Raw genomic sequence first — 20,093 nt, 5'->3', positions numbered from 1 at the left:
AAAAAAACACAAGGCCCAGCTCAGCAAGGCTGTCCCTTGGTGCTGAATGCAACCAATTCTTGCCTGTTTTAAGTGAAAACATCCTGGGATGGGGAAGTGTATTTTGAGAGTGGAATGCTTTGTATGTAGTTCCTTGTACTTGGGGGACAGCATGGTGTGTTAATAAATGAGAGTGCTCCTTAAAAGTCTGCTCCTTTCAGCTCCCAGGCTGTGTCTGCTCAGGGAGCCCAGTGATAAAGATCATTAATTTTTTTTTCTGTAAGTAAGTGAATCAAAGGGAAGCTTCCTTATCTGCATTGTCTGGATGCCAAATTAGGTTGCATACTTATTAACTCTTTGATAGTCTCAGCTGCCAGAGAGCCTTTTGCATATATGCACATATATATTTATATGCACACGCATATATACACATATATACATATGCACACAAATATATAGGGAAGTTATAAATATACAGCCTTTCCCTTTTATATGTATAAAAATGAAATCTCCTTGTATATGTCCATCTGCCTGCATATTTTACCTGTCTCCATCATATCTGTACAATGGTGGATGTGTCATGTAATGTCTCTACATCCAGTTTGTCCATCTGTGAAATAAAGTAGTTGAGGTTTTTGTTTTTAAGCTGGTATTTTTGGTAGGGCAGTGCTTCCACTGTAATCCAGCACAGTTCTGGGCACGTGGTGACCCTCAGAGCAAAATGACATGCTGGTGTGTAACAGGAAATATCCACTTCCTAATGTTGTGTTGAGTCCTAACATTCCATTATTCTGATATTTTTAGGGAGTTCTGTTGGGTCCTGGCAGCGAGAGGAAGGAAATGATCATCAGATCCTCATGCATACATATTCTAAGAGTCGAGATAGAATACTGTGGATTGCAACTCACCTGGTTTTACAAACAAGACCCAGTCAGGTGAACTTCCTCTTTTCCTGGAGACCTAGGTTGGCCTGCTAGGTTAAAGGCAGTGGACAGACTTCATCTGGCTTGACAGTGAGACTTTTGACTCAGTCTTGGGCAACATGCTTATCAATAAACCTCAGTGGCAGGCCCCTTTGCCTCAAACCCAGGTTGCTGTGTTCACTGACCCCTGTGCACCATCAGCGTCTTCAGACACACGGCTGTTAGCTCACACGTCTTCAATGTCACTCTCCACTTTAAAATCCAAGAGTGGCCTCTCAATTGCCTTTCTGACAATTTTCAGGGCCCTCAGCTTAGCATTCAGGCTTCACTGGGTTTTTGGTCATCTTTTCCTTCCAGCTTTATCTTTAGGACAGACCCATCTCTCCAGTGAAAAGTCTTCTAATTGTTTCACTCCTCCCTGTGACACTCCCGCTCCACCCTACATTAGTTCTGTGCTAGGGTTGCTGTGTGGCAAAGCTGGAACACTTCTCATGCAAAGCCAGTGTCTCCTCTGCCCCATCCTGACCTCCCCTTTGAAGCCCAGATCGGGACCTGCCCCCTCCATTGAGGTGTCCCTGGTGGGCTTGCAGCAAGGGAACCTGCCTTCCTTGGATTTGTCCACCTTGGATTTGTCAAGGCATTTGTAGTCTGCATGACACCGTTTGCCCTTGTTCCTCCAAACCTGGTCCCTTCAGAGCCCTTCTGGAGGAGCCTGGCAGAACCTGGAGAGTGTTGGAGGGAACCAGGGTGGGGATAAGAGGCTGGAGCCCGAGATGTCTGGGAGGGCTTAGAAGTAGAGCTGCTTCACTTGAAAGAGAAAAAACAGAAGCTAATTTCACAGAAGTCTAAATATGTGATTAAGTATCCAGTCTGCATGTCCACTAACAGTGAGGGTAGGAAGACAGACGTGGTGTGCGAGGGGAGGCCACGAAACTTCCTCAGTGGCAGTGTCTTTAAGATTGGCTCTGATGGTGTTGGTCAGACCAGAGACAGAAACTGGAAAATGTGCCTCCCTCTTGTGGTCCATTGTAGCCCAGAGACTTAAAGCTTTTTAAATGTCAGGCGGATATTTGACTTGATAAAGTGAAAATTAAAAAACAAAAACATACTGGTATTTAGAAGTCATTTTCATAATCCTATGAAAATTTTCCTATGTTTCTCTTAAGCTGGGAAATGGAAGCAGCCTTCAAATTTGCATAGTTAACAGATCTTGTGTAAGTGTATAGTTGTTTATGGAATTAGTTATAAAAATGGAGAAGTAGAAGGACTTGACAAAGTTAAGATCTTTTATTATTAGAAATCACCTTTTTTGACTTGGGTTTTCTCTAACTTGACCATCAGGCAAATAACAGTCTTCATAACCAGAGGGTAAGTTGGGCTGTGGGTATCATTTCAAAGTGATTCCCCCTTCCTTTCCCTCTGCTTGTCTCTAGTCAAGGGTCATTGACCTAAATCTTTCATCTCTGGGAGGGGTCCTTCTAACCCATCGGACTGGATTCTTGGGTAAAGTTTTTCTCCATCTCAGTTACTTTGCTTTTTTTTTATAGGGAGCTCTCCTCTGAGATCAAAGACAATCTATAGCAATTTATGAGAAACAAAGGAAGTGGGAGAGGATGCTAAGCTATTTTAAGTAGGGGTGGGGTCTGAAACAGTGAACCTGTCAGAATATCTGGCCTCTGCTGTGTCTAAGAGCTGGGACGAGGTGCAGCTTCTAGGTGTGGGGGGAGGGACATGCGAGCTTGCTCTGTGGAACTGGTCTTCACACCATCTGATCAGCGTCCCCAATGCTGACTGCATCCCCGGGTCACCTGAGTTCCTCTTGAATGAAACAGATGACTGGGCCTTACTTAAATGATTTAACAGGTCCCCAGCAAGTCCAGTGCCTTACAGGTGTCCTGACACCATGGACCCAAACAGCACGGACAGCCATTGGCCCAGGTCCCTGATACTCAGTGGATTTCTTTGTTCCTCTTCCTGCCAAATGCACTTGCATTTTTCAAAGGGCTCCAAGACAAGAACCTGGTTAATCCAGACTCCAGTACATTCATTGGAGAAGAATAAAGGGGAAATTTACAAAAATGAGAAAGCTTCAGAATAAGACTACATAAATTATTTTGGAGACGGTTTTTCCTTCTTGTACAATTTTCAGAGGGATTTTGTAACACACGTGCACACACAGTCAGAGAGATGAGTAAACAGGAAAGAAAAGATTGACTTTTACTACTTGCTGGTTTAAACTTAAAATTTTTTTCTTTATATTTTGAGTTCTCCCTTTTTCCCCTTAGAAGATATCAAGCTGTTTTCAGGAATAATAGGTGTTTGGTTTTGGGGGACGATGAAAAGCATGACATCACCATGCTATTTTGATAGAGTGAGAGAAATATGCCAGTTTTAGGGCAGCTTCATTTGGTTCTGTGTACAGAGGAGCTGAATTGTGTCTTTTTTGAATTTGGCTTCAGTTGGGGCTGCAGCTCTTCCCTGGAAGGATAACATTTATTCAGAGCTAATTTGTAAACTTCATTTTCAGTTTAAGGTCTGGAATCTAAACTGCTGTTCTGTCCTTACAGGCCGCAGCCCAGAGGCTCTGTGAGCATTTCAAAGAGGGTCAGATTTTCAGGATTCTGCCATTGGGCCCCAGTCTCCCCCAGCCCCCAATTGTCTGCTTGATTTTGGGTCAACTGTAGGCTATCAGTTTGGAAAGCAAATCCTTAACCTGGACTTTTTGTTGCTGATAAAGGCTCTGTGGATGGCAAAGTGGCAACTTATTTATTTAGAATTTGTAGTGGAATCTTTTTCTGCACATACCTCATTGTCAGCAACCCCTGTTCTGCCCCCTTCCATGCCCCTGAGGTTTTGAAATGTTTCCCCTGAACATTAATATGTTTATAACATTTCTCAAATGGAAGTCCTCACTCCTCATAAACATTCAGCTTTTTGAAAGGAATCACCCTCCCCACCTCTCCATTCCTGGAGACCAAAGCACACTTTCTGTGTGTTGTGGAAAAGGCTGCCAAGTACAGCTGTAATGCTGTTTTCTAAACAAATTCAGATATCATTGTTTTATTGTTAAAAGAAGGATTTCACTCCAAGGTCTCTAGCCTTTATATGGGTCTCTGATAGATGGTGCTTTTTTGGCAGGCTGGAGATAAGCCCGGGTCAAGGAAACAGCTTTCACTTGTCTCTGTAAGTCTCTCTCAGCCTGGCCATATCATTTCATTATTTCCTTTCCTGTTATCTTCAAACACTCCCTCAAAGCAGAGCTTGACAAGAACAGGAAGGTTGGCAAAGGTCTGGCGAGGAGGTGGTTTTCCTTCATGTTTGAAAATGGTCGCTTTCCTCCCCTGACCCCCACCCCGACCTCTCTTCATTACCCGCTCTCTCTCTACAAAGCTGATGAGAAAAATTCAGAACTCCTTTCCCTCTTTAAAGTAGGTCCTCTAAGAGGTTTCTGATCAGCTCACTGTCAGCCTGTTTCCTCTGATCAGCTTAAATAGGTCCACTTGAAGTTCACAAGTGCCAAAGCCAGCATGCAGATTGAAAGCAAGGGGAGCATTTGAGAAGCACTTATGAATGTGTCCACCCAGGATTACCTGGGATGCTAAAATCCCTGGGACAGTGCTAGGTCCACAAACCCTTTCTTGATTAAATTAGTATTTCCCACTAACAGGAGGAGGAATTCCCTTTCCACAAGCTGATTTCTTTTCTGACCCCCTCTTCCACCACTAAAATGTAAACTCGATTCCTGGGTCCTTAGCAGGAGACTGTTTGTGACTGAGGGTCCCTATAAGCAAGCCCGTACTGAACATCTTGGTACAAATGAACTTTTTAACCTCTCATTGATGGCTTTCTGTCTAATTTTATACAGGAACAAAAAGCCCAAACAAAAGTAAGGCATGTTATCTCAGGTTGACACAGACATGTGGGGGCAGGAAGTTCATTTCTGCACTGTGGCCCCCAGGTTCTTTTCTGAGATTTTCCTGCTCTGTCTTCAGAAAAGGTCGGCTTTGTTAATCATTAGCCCCTGACAAGAGTGTGTCCATTTCAGCAAAATTAATAAGAGATAGCATTTTTCTTCCTTCTAAATGGCCCATGTTGGTAATTAACATCGCTTTTCATTACTCAACTTGAAAGCTGCCTTCTCTGGCTCCCCTGACCTTGCCCTGGCTTTGTTAAACTGTGGCCTCCAGCCTGTGAGAGACCTAAATGCAGAAGAAGCACCCAGGACCCTCACTGAGGTGCCTTGAAAGAATCATTCAACAAGTATTTATTGAGTGCCTACTGCGTGGAGATACCAAGTTGAATCAGACAGAGACCCTTGTGGAAAGGAAATGGGTGAGAGGTAAAGTGGGGTTGTTTAAAGTCACCTTAATGCTACAGAAACTGATGGCTGCCATGAACAGAAGCAGATCCAATGAAGGCAGAACAGGATGGAGAAATGGCTGGGGTAGGAGTTTTATGGTGGAGGTGACCTTCGAGGGGGACATGCAGATGTTGGAGTTCATTGCATCAAAAAGGGATATAAAGGTTCAAATGATCTTTCCTTGCACTTTTTGTGTTTTTTTTAGAGAAAAGGAGAAAGAGTACTTTCATAGAGAATATATAATTTTTTTCCTCTTTGGTAGGTTTTTTTCCCAGTATATTTAGCCAATGAGCTGTTGACATTTTAGTAATGACACTACTGTCTAGTTTACCCAGCTCCCCAGACAGTGTGTAAAATGTTTTCCTGTCCATTTTTCCCATCAGGTGTGTGCCCCAGGAGGATTCTTGGTCTCAGAGATGGAAATGTCACTTGGGGTGAGTTAAGATACATTTTATGTCATTCACATCTTTAGCGGTGAACTCCATGCTTTAAAGAGCCACCAAGAAAAACCCAAATAAGAGGAGGTAGGTTGAAAAAATTATGGTACATCATGGGATGAAATCTCATTGCAACCAAGATGGTGAGGATTTTTAACTGTTTATGACAAAGCAAAAGTGGCATGTTCTCACTTTTGTGAAGAATATGACTATGTACATTGAGAAGTACAGGCTAGAAGACTCATTAAAATATTAATAGTGGTTATTGATGGGTGCTGGAAAAGTGCATGATTTAAATTGTTCTTCCCTATGATTTTCAGTGTTTCCCAAAATATCTACAGTGTCTACATACATTACTTTTGTAGTCAGCTGAAATGCTATTAAAGAATAAAGATGCTGAGGGGGGTAAAAGGGACTTTATTAAGGTGGGAGTTTAAATATGGATTATGAAAATGACAAGGAGGATATTCTCCCTTCTCATGCCATTTCTAATGTCATCAGTTGTGAAAAAGGAAAAAGCACTCTCACCCAGCTTCAGAACCAAAAGCAAGAGTCTGTTTTAAGTAACAATGAATGACATTCGATAAATCTGATGGAAGAGTTCTCTTTCAGCTACTTGGGTTGAAATTTTGTCAGTTGACTCTTCTAGAAATTTTTCTAGTCAAAGAATCATTTCTGTCTCTGTTTCTGGTAGACTCTAGGTTCTGAATTATTCAAGGGTCAAAAATCTGTTGCAAAAGTTGTCCTGATCACTTTTGGCTGGGGAGGGGTAGGGGGATGGAGGCATAGGGATGGGGGAAGAAGTGTGTAAATTCCTATGTTATTGTTCTCTTGTTCAAGCTTAATCATATAAAAATCTAAAGGTCAGTTGTTCTTCTGGTAATTTCCTTCACAGAGGCACAATGAGCCTCTTTATTTTTACCCATTACTTTGCAATTTTCTTTTACTCAAATTACATGCATCAGATAAGCTTATTTATTTCACAATTGGTAATAAGCGTTCAGCGTATCTAAACTAGGGTGCAGTCGTCTGCAGGTCTAGGAGCAGAGGAAATAGCTTTGGCTTTTATTCAAATCCCGTCCCAGGTCATTTGCAATAGAAAAGCTTAGTTGGAGGGTGTGGGGTGTGGATGGCGGGGGTGGAGACAGGGAAGGAAAAGCAGAGAAATGGAAAAAAAATGTAAACCTGTAGTTTAGGTTAAAATCCCAGCTTCTTTGGTATTTTGTGTCATCTGGGCCTCACAGTTTGAAGATCTGCTAAATTAGAGCAACAACCCGTGGGGGCTCCTCTTCCAGAACGGAATTGTCTTTTGACATCTGAGTCACTCAAAATTGTGGGGCCAAAACATATAAGCAGAACAGAGAAGCAGTTTGCCTTGAGCACGCAACTTTAAAACTGTTTTGGGTCTTTGACAGAAGGTTCCTCCTCACTTTTTTCTTCCTTTCAAACACTCAAGAAAAACAAACAAACAAAAAAACAACTCCAGAAAAAACTGCCTACGTGATGGAAGGATTCAGGACCTGTCTCTCATTTGTGCCTTGATGACAATTTAGCTACTGGCTGAAAAGGCAGAAGTAACCTTGGGAAAAGAGGTAGAGCTGAGTGACCTTGTCCTTGGAGGTCTCAGCAGTTCAAAAGAAAGGCCGCCTTCAAATCTGTTTTATACCAACTGGTGTCCTCGATGACTTAGAAATATTTTCTTCTCTTCTTTCTGTGCCTTGCTTCTTAGGAGATCAAGCAGCTTATAGCCAATACAAATTAAAAACATAAAGAAAGCAAATTCTGCCTCAGTAGGTGGGGAGAGAAGAATCAGAATATTGAAGTCACTGTGGTTGACCGAGCAAGTTAACGCTAAACTTTCTGGCAACAAATGCAGAGAAAAAGTGGGTTGGGGGAAGAAACATGGCAGTTGCTTATTTTTGATTCTTTGTGAGGAAAAACCATATGACCACAGGGAAAACACAGGCTTTCAGTAGTGAAAAAATTTCCCCCGTGTGACTTTGTGTAGAAGACACTAGAAATGTGGTTGAAAATATATTCAAGAAGGTTTTCTAAACATTTTCCTTTTCTTTTAAACTTTCTGACCTATGTATCCATTTGTCTTGGTTATTAAACTTATTCATTAATATTTCTTCCTGGAGCTTTTCATGTGGAGATGAACAGTACTGCTACCTTAGTTAAACAAGGAGCCATGAGACTGAGGTGGCTCCTGTGCCAGGAGCCTAAGTGAGCAAAGTGAGACCTAAGCCTTTCATGCCAGAATTAAGAATGGGAAGCCCAAGAATAGCCAATCACAAACAGCCAATAGGCTTTCCAAATGAGGCAAATGTTTCCGATACTGTAGCCAAACAAATAAATATGCAGACACATACCAGGTTTGCAGTAGACTCAAAATTGTGAAGGTGTCAGTTCTTTGCCATATAATCCATTAATTCAATGCAATCCTAAGAAAAATTGCAAGGGGGATATTTAATGGAACTTCACAAGCTGATCTGCAAGTTTATATAGACTAGAAAATGCACAGATCAAAAAAAATTCGTTGAAAAAAGGTTAACAGTGATAGGAGATTTATCCTGTTTTATGTCAAAAGATACTTTAAAATGACAGTAATTAGAACAGTGTGTTCTTAACACAAGAATAGAGAAATGAATCTGTGGAACAAAGAGTCTATAAATACATCCATGTATATTTACATAGGAATTTAGTATTTACAACAAAGAAAACACTTCAAGTTATGGGCAACTGAGGACCTACTTAATAATGTCAGGATAATGAGAAGAAAAGAAAATTTCAGTCTCACTGTAAATATAAATACATGCTTCATATGGATTAAAGAACTAAATCTAGAGAAAAATCTGTGAAGTATTAGAAGAATAGCAAAACTTTTTTTTTTTTTTTGTAATTTTTAGGTGGGTAATACCTCTTTTAAGGAAGATATAAAACCCAGAAACCATATAGGATAAAGTTTTTTTTTTAATGGTACATTAAACATTTTAAGCTTTAATACAGTGAAATATATAAAATGTGAGCAACAGTCTAGGGTGAAATATTTGCAAGCTAACTAGTAGGTAAAGATTAAAATTCACAATATATAAAGAGCCCATACAAATAAATAAGAGAAATAAAAAAGTAGAAAGACAGGCAAAAATATAAACAGTCTAAATAAAGTGAACAATTTACATGTGAAAAGGTGCTTAAGAAGTAAATAAAGTACAAAGATCAAAGTAATGATGATAGATCATGTTTTACCCATTAGATTGGAAATTAAAAAAAAAATTGTTTTGCTTTCAATGTTGAAGGAGCATAAAATGCAGTAGTCTTTTGGAGGTCAATTTGGAAGTATATATCAACAGAGAAAATGTCGATATACTTTGAACCATCACTTCCACTTCTACGTTTCTTTCCAAGGGGATTCTTCCCTCGTGTACAGAGAAGCATCAATCAACGCAGTATTATTTGTAATGGCAAAAAATTAGAAGCCATTTAAACATAGAAGGTAACATGGTTAGGGAAATAAACTATGCTCCTTTCTGATACAGCCACTATTATATAATAGTGTGCAGCAGTAAAGAGAATAAGGTAGAAGACTAGTAGAAGAAGAGCAGACTTACAGTGCTCACAAGGGAAGATTTATAAGGTATATTTCTGTGTGAAAAACTACAGACAGAACAATACATACAGTTTAATCCTGTGTTCAAGCAGACCTCAGAGATGTTGTGGATTTGGTTCCAGACCACAGCAATAAGGCAAATATCACAATAAAGTGAGTCACACAGATTTTTGGTTTCCCAGTGCTGTAAAAGTTATGTTTACACTAAACTGTAGTCTGTTAAGTGTGCCATAGCATTAAGTTTAAAAAAGCAATGTATATACCTTAATTACGAAATGCTTTACTGCAAAAAAAAAAAAAGAAAAAAATGCTAACCATCATCTGAGCTCTCAGTGAGTCCTAGTAGTTACATCAAAGATCACTGATCACAGATCACCAAACACATGTAATAACAGTGAAAAAATTTGAAAAATGTGCAACAGAGGCAGGAAGTGAGTAAATGTTGTTGGAAATGTGAGGCCAATAGACTTGCTTGATGCAAAGTTGCCCCAAACCTTCAATTAGTAAAAATCGCAGTATCTGTGAAACGCAGTAAAGCAAAGTGCAATAAAGTGAGGTATGCCTGTAATTCTGACTGTAGGAACATTTGAAAGAATATATTCATTCTTAGTTCTAAGTAATTAAACATTGTTTTAAGAAGGTAACATATCATTAGCCAGTGTATTTTTCACGAAGAAGATTCTTTATCCCAACTTAGGCAATGCAAAGGGCCTCAGGAATTCCCAGTCATCAGGGTAAATGGAGTCCTTCTTGGGCCTCTTTTATGGAAGGATTTCCTTCCTTTAAATATCATAATCTCTGGTCCCCCCCCACTCCAAGGCCTTTTTCCTTCCTAATAAGGGTGAGGAAGTCTTCCCTCTGGTGCAAGGAAGGGATCAGGGCACTGTGGATAGCTGTAAATCCTCTGCCTGTAACTCCCACTCTAGCTGGTGGATTTTCTTCCTTGCTCCCCAAACCGATATTTTAAAACCTTACATTCTTTCCTCTTCTGTGCTCCCCTCAGGATGATGTAATTGTACAAAGTACTCAACAGGGAAAAGGATTGGGGCATTTCACACCAGGACAGTTAGTCCCTGCATGATTGGAAGCAGGCTTGTTGGGTTTCGTTCTCCTAACAAAGTCACAAGTTGTTATATTAGGTGGTCTGGTGCATAAATCAGTGTCTGACAAACCTCTCCCTCCTTACAATGTGTAATGCTCAAAAAATGAGACACATTTGTTGGCCTCTTGGGTATCCCTGTTTGAATGACCCTCCTTTTTTTCTTCTGACCTCTACTCACCACACTATGTCAAAATCCAGAGGCTTTTTTATTTTTCCCCCTTTGGGAAATTCATTTGGGTTCCATTCATTCCATGGAAATCCTGCTTCTACATTCTAAGCAGAAGAAAGAGGGTAGTGTTGAAAAAATGGCCCTTGGGCAAGACAGCACAGAAACCAATGCCCATGCCTTCTGCCAGCCCAAGGAGTGTTTCCCTTACAGTTTATATGTAGGTGTTAAAAACCAGAAGGATCTGATCTGAGTTCCAGTAAAGTCATGCTTGATCTATATCCCTGTGAAAATGCTTTTCCAACACCCCTTCAAATAAAATTTTGAGTTAACACTTGCTGGAGTGTGTGTATGTAATAGGGAAATTTTGTTTGCACACATTGAAATATCTGTCATAGTTTGAGACAGTTTGTGTACAGACACATTATGATGCCAACTGCGCATCACAGAGAAAACTGTATCCACAGTGTGAGTCAGGCATTGCCCCTTTTCCTTGTGAGCCCAGCAGGGTGGAGAGGCTGGGACTTCAAAGATGAGTATACAACTCAGCCTTCTTCAAGGAGAGCAGGACTGAGATGCACGCTCTGTTTGCGGAATAGGTTAAGTGCTATTGAATGTCCACAATGGCGGGTGGACCTTGAAGTGTTTGTCTAGCTCCTTGTGAATTTGCAGCCTTTGCTTTTCTCTACTTGAAGCAAATGTTATTTTCATCTGCCTCCAGATACTGTTGTAGAAGGCTCACCAGGCAGAAGGCCAGGGGTGGGGGTCTGTGGGATATGGTAAATGTCTGTCTGCTTTCAGGCCAATGGAGCCTGGGAGATACATGCAGGGAGCTGTCACGGGGCAGAGAAAGGATGTGGGCAGTGCTAAGCTGGAGCTTTTGGCTGGAGCTGGTGTCAGTCAATGAAAGAAACCTCAGCGAGAGAGCAGGAATCCTCCCTCCACTTAATGTATTTGAAATGTTTTACAACTTCCTTCCTCCTCTCCTCTTTCAGCTTCCTTCTTACCTCCTTATCTGTTCTTCCCAGGACTTAAAAAGAGAGACAGACAAATCTCGAAGGTATCAGTGTCTTTCCCTTTCCTCCCCAGGCTGGTCGGGAGCACATTCCTTAGCATACTCGCTCCGTCGCTCCATCGGAGTCTCTGCATCTACTTCTAGCTTTCTCTTTCTTCCTCTTTCCTTCTCTCTCGATTCTCTGTTTTCTCTTTCTCTCCACCATTAGCCTTTGACTCTACTTCCATTCCCCCTTCCCCATAAGCCACAAGATCTGAAAGCCCAGACTGTTTTATCTGAAATTCACAGACAGCAAGCTAAGTTGATGCAAGAGAAATGAAATGTCTTCATGTCAATTCCATTTCTTTGGCTGTATCTTCTTAAACACACATTGTACAGAATAAGAAAATGTTTGATTCTAAGTTTGCTTTGATTTTAAACCATAGGCAGAGTGTGTAATTTTTTTTCCTGAGGAGTCCTTGTCAGCGTCACCCAAATTTCAACCCATCCAAATGCTTTCCTTAAGCAAGAATGCTAAGGTTTCCTCCTTAAAGTCACCATTTTTCAAGGGAGGGAGAGGATGTTCCCTTAATGGAACAGATAGATGGGATAGATTCTTTTGGTTCTGTTTTTCTAGGTTATAACTTCATAGTTTTGTTTGAGAATGAAAAAGAAAAATACAAAACAACAGTGGCACTGTGGTTCCTTTACTCACCGAAAGCTATTATGACTGGGTGTCTGTCCATTCAGGCAGTCAGCTGGGCTGGGTGGATGGGTTCATCCATCCATTCATTGGCTGTTTGGACAGTAATCTATTTAGTGACTACAAAAGCCAGGCTCTGGGACTCAAAGAGGTCCCCAATCACATGGAGTGTCTCCTTGCTGATGGGACAAATAATCAAATTTTTCAAAAGAATAAATAGGATGATTCTAGAAGTGATGTGCCATGAAGACAATTAAAGAAATAGATGTCACCCTGAGTGCAGAATTTAGAGGGAGGGTCAGGAAGCCTCTTCATGGAGGAAAAAGCACATACTGAGAACCTCTGACGAGAACGAGGACCGCTATTGCACGCTTATCTGGATGAGGGATGGATGGTGGGGAAAACCAGGCATCATTGAAAAAAACTTTCTGAAAGGAGTTGAGATGAATTTGACTTAAACTTTTCTGCTTTAGCAAATGTCCTTCTTCTTCTCCATCCTTTTCCTCTCCTCCTCCTCCCTCTTATGAGGGGGCAACACAAGCTAAGGGTCAGCCTCACCCTCAACCCCAAAAGGCCAATTTCTGTTTTGCCACATGTGGCCAGAAAGTCCATTTCTGTTCAGAGATCAGTTATCTTTCTCTCTTTTGGATTCTTCCTGGAGGCCTGGCAGCATCACATTTCATACCCCGAGGAAGAGACTGCAGGGGGTTTATAAGTCCATGGGGACAGGTTTTCCCCTCAAGGTCAGGTAGTTGTGATTTTCAAGATTATGGAATGGAAAGAACCCATGTCATCTGTCCTGTTGACATTTTGGAGAAGTTTTTACATTTCTTTGTCTTTTGCTGGCCTGAAAATATGTTGAGTGAAAAAGGCTTTTTGGTAGTGTTTCAACTAAGATCACAGAACTACATGTGGCTTCAAGAGGCTTATTTTGGGTCTTGAGCTGGCCAGTGACTAGCCTGTGTCTGAACGACTTAATCTAAGAGGCACTTAAGTCATGGAGAGATAAAGAAAAAAGCAAATTATAGAGCATGGAGGTAAGGGGAAAGCTGAAAGAGAAGTGGCATTTCACCCTTCAGAGATGGTGGATAGATTGTGATCAAGCTGTAGAGTCTGTCTACCTGATAAGTGGCTTGGAGTTCATTTTATTACTTAACTAGGTCAGTATGCTGGAGTCCTGAGTGGTCAGGTGGATGGGACTCCATCAGGACAAACTAGCCTTAAGGGCAAAAATAATTTATTAGAGAGTTTCAACATACTGGTGGAAGTTTCAGTGAAACAGGGAGCTCTGATTCTAAATTTGTAGGCACCTAATCATATACGAAGCCAAAATTGACTGCTTTAAGAAGATGTTTGATAATGTTTTAAAGTATAAAGATAATGTTTTACCTTCAGCAATTGATAGATGCAGTAAGAACATCAAGGACATTGATGATTTGAATAGCACAATTACATTCACCCACTGAGACAAATACATACACATATGTGTACACATGTCTGTATGTGTTCAGATGTGTATGTGTATGAATAGCACCTAGCCACTGGAAATCAGTTTTTTAAGCACCAGTTAAAAAATTAATTACTTAATGGTCATAAATCAAGCTTACACATTTCAAAGTCCCTAGCCACAATCCCTCTAAAATTGAAATTAACAGCAAAAAGATAAACTTAAAAAGGAACCTCATCTATTTGGAAGTTAACAACAAAAAAAGGCCTATGGTTCAAAGAAAATATCATTATGGAATCAAAATAGTTGAAGTTGAATGATAATGAACATAGGAAGACTATGAAAACTTGGTAGACATGGCTAAAGTAGATCTTAGAGTGACATTTGTAGCTTTAAATGCTTATATTGGGAAAGAAGAACGACTGGCAAGAAATTAGCTGTGTGTCCATCTTTAGAAGCTAGAAAAGAAGAAATAACTGAATAAACCCAAAAACAGTAGAAGGAAAGTAAAGAAATGAGTAGGAATAAATAAAATAAAAAACAAACCCACAAAATTTTCAAAGGCAAATCTGCTCAAACTTTTGACAGATCCAAAAAAGAGAGAAATCACAAACAATATCAGGATGAATAAAGGTCATAAATACTGATGAGCAGAGATTAAGTTTTAAAGGAGTATTATGATCAAGTTCATGTCAAATATTTAAAAACATCTGTGAAGTTGAAGAATTCCTAGAAAAGTTTAAATTATTAAAGCTGATTTAAGAAGTAATAAACACCTGGAAGGTCCTATAATTGTAAAGAATTTGAGTCAGTAGTTAAAAATCTTTCCACTAAACACCAGTCCCAGATGTTTTCACAAGTTGTTTCTAGTATATATTCAAGGTACAGACAGTTCGAAGTTCACACAAGCTCTTTTGAAGAAGTGGTAAGAGTGCATGCCTGGTGTGCACCAGGTCTTCCTTGGGTCTAATCCCCCAAATCTCCATTTTAAAGAATGTGAAAAATACAAAAGAATGGGAAAAGAGAGAACACTTCTCACCCATGAAGCTAATATAGTCTTGATTCCAGACATGGACAAGGACATTTAGTTGGAAGGAAAGCCTCAGAGCAGTCTGATCCATGAATCTAAAGGCAAGAATCTGAAATAAAGTATTTGCTAACTAGAGCCAGCAATGACCAAATAGCATTTATTTCTGGAGTGATTGATTTAATATTATAAAATGTGTTATGTAAATCAGCATTTAAAGGAGGAAAACCTTGTGATCACAGAAGATTCAGATAAACATTTGATGAAATTCATCAACCATTCATGATAAAACCTTAGCAAGCTAGGTTTAGTGGAAAATTTATGGAAAGCAGTGCCTTTAACATTAGGGATGAAACAGGAGTGGCTACTCTTAGCACTGCTAATTAACATTGCTCTGGAGTACAAGCAAGTGCAGTAAAACAAGTGGAAAAACAAAATATGACTATTTGCAGACAATGTGATTTTCCATATAGAAAAAGCAAAAGAATCTACAAATAATGAGAAATCACAGACACACACACACACACATACACTGTTGTATCTAGTCACAGTCTCCATAGGGAATAGGTAGCATCCTCAATGTAGAGTTTGATGACTAGAAAGATGCAGGCTGGGTGAAGGGACGCCAACAAAGATGGTCAAACCCCCAGGGTAAGTAACACCAGAGGACCCTCAGATCTTCGGTGGGTGAACGTGGGGAGTGGCTAACAGAATCTGGGGGGGGCGCTGCAGCTTTAGGCAACTACTGAAAGTGGGAGGTGAGTGTTTCAGTAGAAGAGCACAGCCCTGCTGACCAGTTGCCTGAAGAGAGGGGGCAGGAGGACAACGCCTAGTCTTACTCTCTTCCTGTGATCTCCTGGCCATTGCTTATTTCCATCCCTCTTGGGAGTCAGGATGCAGGGACTTCCTGATGTAGCATCTACAGAGTTCATCTCCTGGGCACAGGGCATGATGGGAATGGTGAAGGGTACATTCGAGGGCAAAGGGAGAATGCCCATCACACATTTAACAAATGCCCTGAAGGTGCTTTAATGTAGACACATACAGTTGTATTCAACCACAATAAAGGAAACTAAGTAAATGGAGAAAGAACCATATTCATGGTAGGAAGACTTATCACAAACATGTCAGTTTTCTACCACTGATTATTAAATTCTCAATTGACGCAAATTCTGTCAATTCTCGATCTCTGGTTAGAGACTGAAAGCAATTTAATAAAAATTCCAACAGGATATTTTTTTGTGGGACTTGACTAGCAGATTCTAAAATTTAAATAGAAGGGTAAATTGATGAAAATAACCAAGGCAGTCTTAAGAAGATCCAGGCAGAACACATAACTCTATAAGATAACAAGTCTTTTTATAAAGTTTTAGCAGTTAAGACACAATCAGCACAATGAGACCAGAGGAATAGAATAGAGAACCCAGAAATATGCCTTTAAAACAGAAATCTCATAAATAGTAGAGCTCACAATTGCAGGTCCACATGGAAATGATGGGTTATTGGACAAGTGGTGCTGAGGTCTGTTATGTATATGGGAAAATCATAAAAGCTATCTCATAGTCCAGATTCAAATGACAATCCTGAAGCGAGAGGGCAAGGTGGATTAAAATCCAAAATGTGAAAGGCAAAACTTTAACATACTTAGAAGAAAACATAGAAGAATATCTTTACGACTTTGGGACTAGAGCAGGATTTCTTAATCAAGTACAAAAGGCAGGAACCATAAAGGAAAAGTGGATAAATTAAACCACAGTACAATTAAGACCCTCTGGCCTTCAAAAAGCACCAGTGAGAGAGTGAAAAACCAAGTCACAATCTGGGATATTTCAACACATGCCTGGCAAAGGATTAGTATTCTGAAGATAAGTACAAATGCTTACAAATTAATAGGGAAATGATAAATACCCCACTTAAAACAGAGACAGAAACTATGAAGAGGGAAGACACAGAAGAGGAATGAGGAACTATTGAACACATGAAAAGTGCTTGGCCTCACTAGTTATCAGGACAGTCGGCAATGAGATGTCACTGTACACCCTCCACTGGCCCCAATTAAAGTGTCTCATGATAGCAAGTGTTGTTTGGAACAAAAAGAGCTTTCAAACACTGCTGTTCCTGAGTGAGTTGATGAAACCAATTTAGGAAACAATTTATTAGGAGTTAGGTGTAACACATGTGTATCCTACAAGCTAATCACTCAACCACTTTTAACGTTCAAAAATGATCATTTCATGTGGGCAGATCTAAGTGATATCCTAGGGTATGTCTCACACTGTTTGATTGGGAGGCACATGGAGGATTATTCACAGCTGTATTGCTTGTGGCAGCTGTGAAGAGAAAATGCCCTAAATCTCTGTGTCCACTGACAGCATGATGGATATGCATATTGGGGTGCATTATGCAATGGAAGACTTTAGATCAGTGGAAATGATGAACCTGTAGTCAACACAGATCAGGTAAAAACACAGTGTATGCAAAAGCCAAATAGAACAAAACAAACAAAATACTAATTTGCAGAAGAACTTACACACAATTCAAAGCCAGGTGAAACTCAACAGTATGTTATTCAGGGATACTCTCACATGTGGGAAAATTTAGAAAGAAAATCAAGGAGTGGCTTATATAAGATGCAGCAGCTAACCTCTTGGAAGGAAGGAGGGGCAGGTGGAGGCATCATAGGAGGGCTTCAGGATAGTCAGCTGTGTTTGTTTCTTAAGCAGGGTGATAGGTGTGTGGGCATTTGGTTCATTTATTTTCAAATTATAGTTCTTTAAAATGTTAACTTGTATGTATTTTGTTGTATGTAGTATATGTACAAAACAAAAAGTTTAAAAAGAGATTACAAGAAGAAAAAATGCAGCTGATCCAATTTCCTTTTCATACTGTAGCTCTTGAAATGACTGTCCCTTCTAAGTCTTATTTGCTCTGTGTTATGTCTCCTAGTATTTCATTATTCTTCACATGATTTGCAAAGCACTAATCTTCTCCAGAGCCTAGAACTGATCTGTAACATAATAGGTACTCAATAAGTGCCTTTTATTGTTGATTGAAGGAACAAGCTAGCCAAATGAGAAAAAGCTCAATTTCCCTAATAACTGAAAACACTGCAGGTCAAAATGATGTGTCATTTTTACCTAGCAAATTGATAAAATTTGAAAAAAGGATCAATTTTTGGAACAGAAATCACATACTTTTGGTGGGAATATAAAATACAAGTATTGGATAATTTGGTAATAAGTTTGGAAAATCCTTTAAAAAAACATGTTCTTTGATATAGTAAGCTTACCTATAAGAACTTACGATCATGAAACCGTCATAGATGTGTGTACAGCTTCCATTTAGCACAGTACTTTTAATTACATAAAAGGCATATGCTTAGCAATCATAGTTTGTTTAAATAATGGTCCATCAATACATTTAATGGAATATTATATGGCTATTAATATGGTATACAGTAGATGATATATAGTGTTCTTAATATATTAGTATATATCAGCTTAAAGTCCTATGTAGAAAATATTTCCATGTTTTAAATATATGCATATTTATCTATAGATAAAGAACAGAAAGGATATATGTAGTCCTGGCCCTTAATTGGTGCTAAATAAAGAACTGAGTAACAAAGGAGTAAAGGAATGAGTGACATACACCAGAATTCTAACATTGGTTACCGCTGTGGGCTAAGATCAAAGATGACACCAATTTTCTCCTTTTTGCATATATATATCCTAAGATTTTATATTATGTTCATGTATTCCTGTTGCAATAAGAAAAGTTGCAAATAATTAGAATTAAAATGAAAGACTAGTAGTCTCTGTACATAACCATCTTGTTTTGTATCACAGCGAGCACAGCATTCTCACAAATGAATGTATTGAGTGTCTCTGAAGTTGAGGTTTGCATTCAGATTGGCTTTTCCCCAACCTTCCTAACTACCTGTTTATTCAATATCCTGCAGGTTTGAAATATTTAAAAGAAATAATTACATGTTCATACCCAGATCCTGAAAGTGCCCTCTTTAAGGTTACTATTTGGCCAAAATTTAACTAGCTGGCTCCATGTGTGCTTGCTCTGTGGGGCTGCCAACCCACATCAGCAGAGAGGATTGGGAGGCAGTTACCACCCAAAGATCCAGCTCTGGATTTTCACTCAGAGGCTGAAAATGGCCCCTAAGCCTGAGAGTTTCAATGCAGGACTTCCATCCCCCTGCTGTGGGTCTCAATTAGCAATTGGGTGCTGCCTAATACTGCTTAGAAAATGTTGAAAGGTCTAAACTTTCTTAAACTCCCTAGCTTGGATGCCCTTAAATCAACCTGGGTAGATCTTTCCAGATCTGATTTCTATTCATGTGGCTATTGTTTTCAAATACATTCATGGCAAGACTTGAAGAAGTGTTTGATTCTTATTGAGAATCATCTTACTAGAAACATTTCTGTGCTATGGAACACACAGGAAACATAGGAAATCATTCAGGATCTCAAGGTCTGTCCTTTTCTGTGATGTCATCTGCACACCCTTGGGTGCTGCCTTCCTTCTGGAGTTTTTGTGGGCTTGAGGCAGGGCCAAATGTTTCCACACCACCCACAGTTTTCATGCGCATTAGTTCTATTATAATTTGAATCTTCCAGCAATTTACTTAGGAAGAGAAGGAAAAGACAGGGGCTCTGTGGTACTCAAGATTACAGGTTGTGTTGAGTGATAGGAATTCTCAAACCTGAAAGGGCATTATTGTTGAGTGGTTTGCTAAATTATGCTGAAGTTCGGAGAACTATCAAAAGCTTCCATCTTGAAAGGGTTGCACCTGTACTAAAAATACATCAGAAAACTTGACTCTCCTTTGATGCTTTTAGTATATCCTTTCTGGGTTTTAGAACAAACCTCTAACTTAAAAGCCAAACTTAAGTAAACCCTTGGAGTCCAGTGACAAATTTTAATTGGTACCCCACAAACCCCTTTTGGAAAACCTATGAATTTTCAGTTACTTGTGTAGGCATGGAATTCTTTTGGACATTAAGGAAAAAACCGTGCTACAGACAGCCTGGGGTGAAACACTAGCTGAAAAACACAACTGTCTTACAGGAAGTACTAAAAACATGAGCTCCAAACAGCATCAACACCAGTACCTGCATCCACTGTGATGGTTTGCTATGGTGTGCATCTGGAAGGCACGCTGGGAGTTCACAGGATCCTGGTGATCCGTGCTAATCACTTCCAGGAGGAAACTGCACGGATGTGGAGAGGGGAGAACTTTCCAGTGGGTTTTATTTAAAGAAGCTAACATTTAACAGATTAGCTGAGCCTAGGAAAACATGTTGAAATACAGTTCCTACAGTGTGGTCTCA

The 20,093-nt window shown here is 39.8% G+C and overlaps 1 long non-coding RNA gene across 1 annotated transcript in view; it reads left to right on the top strand.

The window, feature by feature from the left end:
• LOC135322315 (uncharacterized) overlaps positions 1 to 20,093 on the top strand; it is a 243,712-nt gene that overhangs the window by 11,554 nt on the left and 212,065 nt on the right. Inside the window, exon 2 of the long non-coding RNA XR_010382815.1 lies at positions 5,646 to 5,696. This is a non-coding gene — a long non-coding RNA (uncharacterized LOC135322315). The remainder of the gene's footprint in view (positions 1 to 5,645; positions 5,697 to 20,093) is intronic.

The sequence above is a fragment of the Camelus dromedarius genome, chromosome 2 (assembly GCF_036321535.1).
Source record: "Camelus dromedarius isolate mCamDro1 chromosome 2, mCamDro1.pat, whole genome shotgun sequence".
Classification (NCBI taxonomy): Eukaryota; Metazoa; Chordata; class Mammalia; order Artiodactyla; family Camelidae; genus Camelus; species Camelus dromedarius.
This window is presented reverse-complemented; position numbering and strand designations above follow the sequence as displayed.